General features: G+C 42.2%; 1 long non-coding RNA gene across 1 annotated transcript; it reads right to left on the reverse strand.

Moving 5' to 3' along the window:
* Positions 1-1,463: 1,463 nt before the first annotated feature.
* On the reverse strand, positions 1,464-3,759 carry LOC122457138. The gene is made up of 3 exons (XR_006276496.1): positions 3,668-3,759; positions 2,374-2,483; positions 1,464-1,604 (listed from the first exon to the last, which is right to left on the reverse strand). It is a non-coding gene; the product is annotated as an uncharacterized LOC122457138 (long non-coding RNA).
* Positions 3,760-7,270: the final 3,511 nt, after the last annotated feature.

Consider the following 7,270-nt stretch of genomic DNA (forward strand, 5'->3'; position numbering starts at 1 on the left):
TTGGGGGATTAAAAATCTAACTCATGATGGATGGAGCTGTCAAAGATTTAACGAAGCCAGAGAAGCCTTCTCAACAGCAAGCCCTAGGCGCTTAACTCACTAATAGGGGACAGGATGATCCTTGCACTTTGAACTGAAGGTTACAAGAATGAGACACATATACGCACCTCTTCATCAAACCATTCTTCCATGAAACAGAATATCTTGCAATGCATTCTAAGGCAGAAGCCAGTGACCATGTCACAGAGCAGGATAAAGAGAAAACTGTCCCTTCTGACTAACTCTCACTGCTCCTTCACATCACACAGACAGGATGATAGGTACTTTACAAACATTGGTAGATTAAGAGGTGGGACATACAGAGACATGCCACAAGATACTTCTTTTATGGCTCACAGGAAACACGACACAGAAGTCAGTGTTTGTAGTAATCTGATGCTACTGCAATTGACACTCTCCCCATCACAAACTTTGTCCAATATATCAGTGGAGTGATTGTCCAAAGGAAAACCTTTTCTTTCCTAACTGGTGCAACTGGCCTTGAATACAGTTGGTTGTGCCAACAGTAAGTTTATTAGGCCATGTAGTTTTCCTATCTGTACCTGCATTTCCTCAAATGCATTTTGAGGATCTAGCCTAGAAAGAGAAACTTTTTCGGATCACAAAGAGGTCCAGCCCTTATCATGACTGCTAAAACAAACAACTTAGCTTAATATTTCAAGATTTGTGTCTCATCTCTAGTCAATGGTTTAGCATAGCTATTTTCCAGACTTTTCATTCTGCAGGCCATTTTGAGAGAGAAATTAAATCAAGTATAAACATTAGGGGCCTCATTATCATTGATTGTATTTCTGAAGGAGCCAAAACTCAGGATCTGGCTGGGAGATAAGGTCCATTTGGTAGCTCTTCTTTTTCCTTATAATCAACTATGGATAAAAATCACATGGTACTATAGCTGCCTACTGACATTGCATTCTAGTCATTGCCTAGACGTGATTTGCATTTGTCTTGACCCACTTATCTTTTATAAAGACTAATATACACAACTTGGCATTTGTAGAGGGCCCTGGACAACTTCAGGATCTTGATTTGCTTTGGAACAATGAATGGTTAGCAACCTCTAGAGATGCAGCAGCTTTCAGGGAGCCAAAGCTGGGACTTGAACCACTGTTTCTAGTATTACAGAACAATTCTTGTGGCACCTTAGAGACTAACAAATTTATTAGAGCATAAGCTTTCGTGAGCTACAGTTCACTTCATAAATGCATCCGATGAAGTGAGCTGTAGCTCACGAAAGCTTATGCTCTAATAAATTTGTTAGTCTCTAAGGTGCCACAAGTACTCCTTTTCTTTTTGCGAATACAGACTAACACGGCTGCTACTCTGAAACCGGTCAAAAAGAACAATTCTTCTGGCTTGAAAAATGCAACTTCTACTGGCTAGGGAAACCCCTCTGTGCCACATTGATATAGAAGAGCAAGCAACACTGACACCTACTGGTTGGTGACTTGAATTGCATGGATAGACCCATCTGTGTCTCATTTCTTTCAGTCTGTAGCAAAAGCCAAGCAGGAGGGAACCGGGGAGGGTTGAAGGCAGAAACGCTACAGTTAAGTGAGAGAAAAAGAAAAATAAGTCTCTTGGAATAACACTGTTTTCCTTATCCCAGTAAGAGTGTCTGTTCAGTGTTATAAAAAAGTGGCTTTATGAATCATCATCATTGTGGCAACATCACCCTGTTCACAGGCCTGTTGGTAGATAGTTTACTTCCCCTGTGCACAAAGAAACATTCCTTTTCCTTGCTTTTTTCTCTAAGTGTTCACAGGAGTCTTAAATCCCCCCCCTGGGAGCGAGTCCTCCCTGTTTTTTCCAGTTATTTCCCCCCCTCCCCAGCTTTTAAAAGAAACCTGATTTTTTTTAAAAAAGTCAACTTAAAAGTGTTTGTGTAATTTAGGAAAATGTGGGATCCCCTGCCACAGATTCTGGGGATGTCCCTCAAGAGCAGAATCATATTCTGCAATAGTCTTTTATGGATTGCTTATATTTTTAGAGTCAGGTTGTTCATCTCCTCCATACTCAACAGCTTCAAAGCCACCCCCTTTCCCCCCCAACACACACCACCATCACCCCCTCCAGATTCAAACTGCATTTCTACATTTGTGCTTTCATTTTGCCTCCTGTAGTGATAGATCAGCAAGCATTTCAAAGGCAAACCCAGGAAGCACACAGCCAAAGGAACTTTCTCTTTCCTTTACCCCTTAGAATTTGGTGGACCCTGAAATTGTTATTTGCAGCAATGCTGAGCTTATCTTGCAAGAGGAGTGCTAAAATAGAATAAAGCTTTGTTTGTATAGTCCACCAACCCAGACAAACCTGGGCTTTAGATCAGGTGACGGATCATGTTGGGTTTTCAGGGCACTCAAAACACCTCTGGCTACAAATGAGATTAGTTTTGTATAGCTGGTTTTCCTCACAAACTTCCCCTGTGAATGGAGATAGAAAAATCTTTTTAAAAAGGAGTACTTGTGGCACCTTAGAGACTAATCTTTGAATCCATAAGTAACTGCTAAGTTGCCTCCGGTGGTCTGAAACTTCTCCCAGTGACAGAGTACAGGACAACCATTTAAAGAGAAAGAGGGTCGTATTTTGTCATCTGAGTGGTCTCCTCTAATTGATGAGATCAAAATGCTTTCCACAAATAATGACAGGTTTCAGAGTAGCAGCCGTGTTAGTGAGCTGTAGCTCACGAAAGCTTATGCTCTAATAAATTTGTTAGTCTCTAAGGTGCCACGGGTACTCCTTTTCTCTTTCCACAAATGAATCAAGCCTCACAGCCACTCTATGCTATCCCCTTACTTTTTCAATGACCCTAAGTAGACCTAGATTTTGACTCTCCGCCCTGCATATTAGCTGCCACACCGTCCTTGTTCTCTTTTTTAGAAGCTTTAGATGTATTGGTTTCCAGTGATTTGATAGGATTCTGAGTTTTGCCTATAGTTCCCCACCTCCTGACTTAAGAGGAAAAAGGCCTCTGGCCAGCCAAATACTGAGTAAGCATCTAGACTTACAAATCAGTGCATGTTTCAGAGTAGCAGCCGTATTAGTCTGTATCCGCAAAGAGAAAAGGAGTAACAAAGAGACTAACAAATTTATTTGAGCATAAGCTTTCGTGAGCTACAGCTCACTTCATTGGATGCATTCAGTGCGTAACATTTAGAAAGAAAATGCCTGTTGGCAATGCAGAGAATAAAGATCAGCCTGCTTTCTCCTACATTAAACTACATTCCATTTTGCTCTGGGCAACGCAGGTCAAACCTCTCTCCCTAAAAAGAAAAGGAGTACTTGTGGCACCTTAGAGACTAACAAATTTATTAGAGCATAAGCTTTCGTGAGCTACAGATCACTTCATCGGATGCATCGTGAGCTGTAGCTCACGAAACCTTATGTTCAAATAAATTTGTTAGTCTCTAAGGTGCCACAAGTACTCCTTTTCTTTTTGCGAATACAGACTAACACGGCTGCTACTCTGAAACCTCTCTCCCTAAGTTTCCCTAGCAGAGTGCCGGTGTGGGAAAGGAAAGGAAAGGAGAAAAGACCCCCCCCCCCCAAAAATTACCCCACTACCCCCGCATGCAGTTTTTAAGAGCTTCTGATTTCACACACCTACCTTCTCCACCAATCACTGCTTGCAAGCTGCTTCCTCACCCATCCCTTTGCAGCTGAGGAAGATAATGAGAGTTATCCCAGGTGTCTTCCATTAGGGTCTCTGGCACTCACTTCCAGCCTGTGTGAACACACAGAGAGACACACACACACAAGTGAAAAGTAAATTAAAGAAATAGTATTTTCTAAGTCAGTGGCTCTCTCAACCTTTCCAGACTACTGTACCGCCTTCAGGAGTCTGATTTGTCTTGCATACCTCCAAGTTTCACCTCAATTAAAAACTACTTGCTTACAAAATCAGACATAAAAATACAAAAATGTCACAGCCACTATTACTGAAAAATTGCTGACTTTTTGATTACCATATAATTATAAAATAAACCAGTTGGAATATAAATATTGTACTTACATTGCAGTGTGTAGTATACAGAGCAGGATAAACAAGTCATTGTCTGAATGAAATTTTAGCTTGTATTGACTTCGCTAGTGCTTTTTAGTAGCCTGTTGTAAAACTAAGCAAATATCTAGATGTGGTGATGTACCCCCTGGAAGTCCTTTGTGTACCCCCAGAGGTACATGTACCCCTGGTTGAGACCCACTGGTCGAAGTGACAAATGAGAGTAGATATGGGCCAGAGCCAAAATGTGGGGTCAGATGTGAATTTCAGAGGAGAGAGTATTGGATCAGATGATCTGGTTCAGATCTGTCTCTGATTCAAAGGGCAGATTCCTGCACATGATTGTATCAGCGAGCTGATGCCCATTCTCCTGCACACCAGCAGACCTCAATCTACATCACCCAGTTTAATCCCCTTAATGCCCCAATGAAGCAGACACAGTGGCATGGTTCTATTTCCTGCCCTGCCACTGGGCTGCTGGGTGAGGCTGGGCAAGTCACTTAGCTGATCTGTGCCTCAGTTTCCCCATCTGAAAATTGGGGTAATGATGCTAATGACCGCCTTTGTAAAGTGCTGCGAGACCTGAGCAGGATGTGAGGATTGTGGGATTTTAGCTGCGATAGATGGGGGCAAGACATCTATGCTGCTCATAAAATACAGGGGGTACCAATGAACCTTAAACTCATTTCCATTAAGTAAAGGAAACATTCATTTCAGCCGTATAGAGCATCCTGCCTTTTACATTTCTCAAACACATACACCCCCAAACAAAGTAACTATTTTTGGCTTGACATTTTTCGCACTTTGATTGTCTTAGGGCAGAAGAGAATCTCTTTGGGAATGCATGAGGCTAATCAGACAAGCAAGTTGTTCATGATTTATGGGACTTAGAACACTTAGGGTATGTCTACATTGCAGTTAAAAACCTACCGTTGACCCACACCAGCTGACTCTGGCTCGCAGTGTTCGGGCTGCAGCCCAAACTCTGGGACCCCCGCACCTCACAGGGTCCTGCAGCCAAAGCTCCAGCCCGAGCCCGGAAGTCTACATGGCAATTAAACAGCCCCTTAGCCTGCACCCCTTGAACTCAAGTCAGCTGGCACGAACCAGCTATGCCTTTAATCGTGAATATTGCTAAACTACATCACTCATTTCTTAATAAAAGGAGTACTTGTGGCACCTTAGAGACTAACAAATTTATTAGAGCATAAGCTTTCGTGAGCTACAGCTCACTTCATCCGATGAAGTGAGCTGTAGCTCACAAAAGCTTATGCTCTAATAAATTTGTTAGTCTCTAAGGTGCCACAAGTACTCCTTTTCTTTTTGCTAATACAGACTAACACAGCTGCTACTCTGAAACCTGTCATTTCTTAATAACTCCTGTATGTTATTGTGGTTTAATTACCCAGTTACTACCTTGTTACCGGATTGCTAAAGGCACCGCCTCCTCCCCATCACACACACACACACACACACACACACCCTTCTTGCAGAATTCTGTGGTGTACTGTATTTTTCATGGTTACTTGTTTGTGTCTCGTAATGACAGTTCAGAATTCATGATCTGGGCTTATCTTCTTGGGCCTACCAGCATTTAGCTAAGATTCAGCCTTTGGTATGACTACTCCCACAAGGCAAAAAAGCCTAAAAACCCAATTATGTGTGTTCTCCTACTTGCTGTCACAGACTTCATAATGTGCTAAGCATGTTTAGCAAAGAATTATATGTTGCCCAAAACTACAAACCCTCCAAGATCAGGCCAGGGGATCAACAGTCAACAAGCAGATACTCATTGAGAAATTATAACTGCTTTCAGTAGGGTGTGATGGAGTGGACAGATATGGGATTCCACCCTATTTTCCTTTGTAATTTCTTATGGGTGTCTTGCCTGTCATTTGCAGGACGCTGTATGAAATCTAGCATAGAGCTCTGTTCAATTCCCTCTCAAGATGAGCTTGCAAACTAAGTAAACAAGAACAGCTCTTTAGTTAGTAATTAAAGGTCTGAGAACAATAACTTGATTTAGCTGCTGAAGGTTTCCATGGACGCCTAAATACAAGAGAACTAGAATTACTATAAAAAGAACGAGGAGTACTTGTGGCACCTTAGAGACTAACAAATATATCTGAGCATAAGCTTTCGTGGGCTAAAGCCCACTTCATCAGATGCATGCAGCGGATTCTTTGAAATCTGCAAGCTGAAGCTGTTCCTTGAGAAGGTAACAAAACTGGCATTCTCAGTCTCATCCTAAAAGCTGCAGATAAAATTTCTTTTTCTAAGCACCCACCCCTTGAGAAGATGGGTCGAAGACTTTCTGTCTAATATTGGATCCCCTAAAGGACTTCCAGACAAAATTCCTGGTTCCACTGGTTGGCAGTATAGGATGGTGTGAAGAAACTTCCGATCCTTTCTCTCAAGAAATAAGCTGAGTCTTCCAATGAACCAAACCACTCAGTGATGATTATTGTCTGATATTTTAGACCGCATGCTCTGCATTCTAGTCACCTTGCATAGAAATATGAAATGCTGGGCCAGATTTCCAGAAAAGTTGGTGCGTAATTGCACTAGCTAAAGTGTGCATGAGTGTGTGTACCTAATTTACATACGTCACTACCATGACTACACTCCCAGTGTGGTTATTTACCCGTATAGATAGCCAGTTAGATAAGAAGGGCCAGATTCTCAGCTGGCAAACAGCAGCAGTGTTTCATTGACTTCAATGTACTGTGTCCATTTATACCAGCAGAGAAAATGATCTGAAAAAAATCTAGGTTTTGTTGTTTCATTATTCCAGGAGAACTGGAATTACTGCAGTGTCTTAACATCGGTCAGCTGGCACTGTGACTTGAAAGGGCAACAACTCCTGAGTTTGGGATCGTGCCCTAAGATCTCCACAGTAAAGATTCCCCTTGGTAAATAATCCCCAACAGATTTAACAAGGAAACAGCCTCTAACTTCATTTTCCCGAGGGATCTTACTAATATGCCCCTATGTGGTTTGGGGTAGAGAAAATACCATGTGAAGACCATCAGTGCCTTTGGCATTCACTGACAGCAGTTTGGATTTGCAAAGGTCCTAATAGGGGGACTCTCTTAGGGTGACAATAAATATCTATGTTATGGTATTGTGCTAGGAGCTGTATTACAGTAGACATAGACATGGTCCCTACTACAGCTGGGCCGGGGCTCTAGGACGGCTGGGATCTACTGG

Source organism: Dermochelys coriacea, chromosome 21, assembly GCF_009764565.3.
Source record: "Dermochelys coriacea isolate rDerCor1 chromosome 21, rDerCor1.pri.v4, whole genome shotgun sequence".
Taxonomy (NCBI): domain Eukaryota; kingdom Metazoa; phylum Chordata; order Testudines; family Dermochelyidae; genus Dermochelys; species Dermochelys coriacea.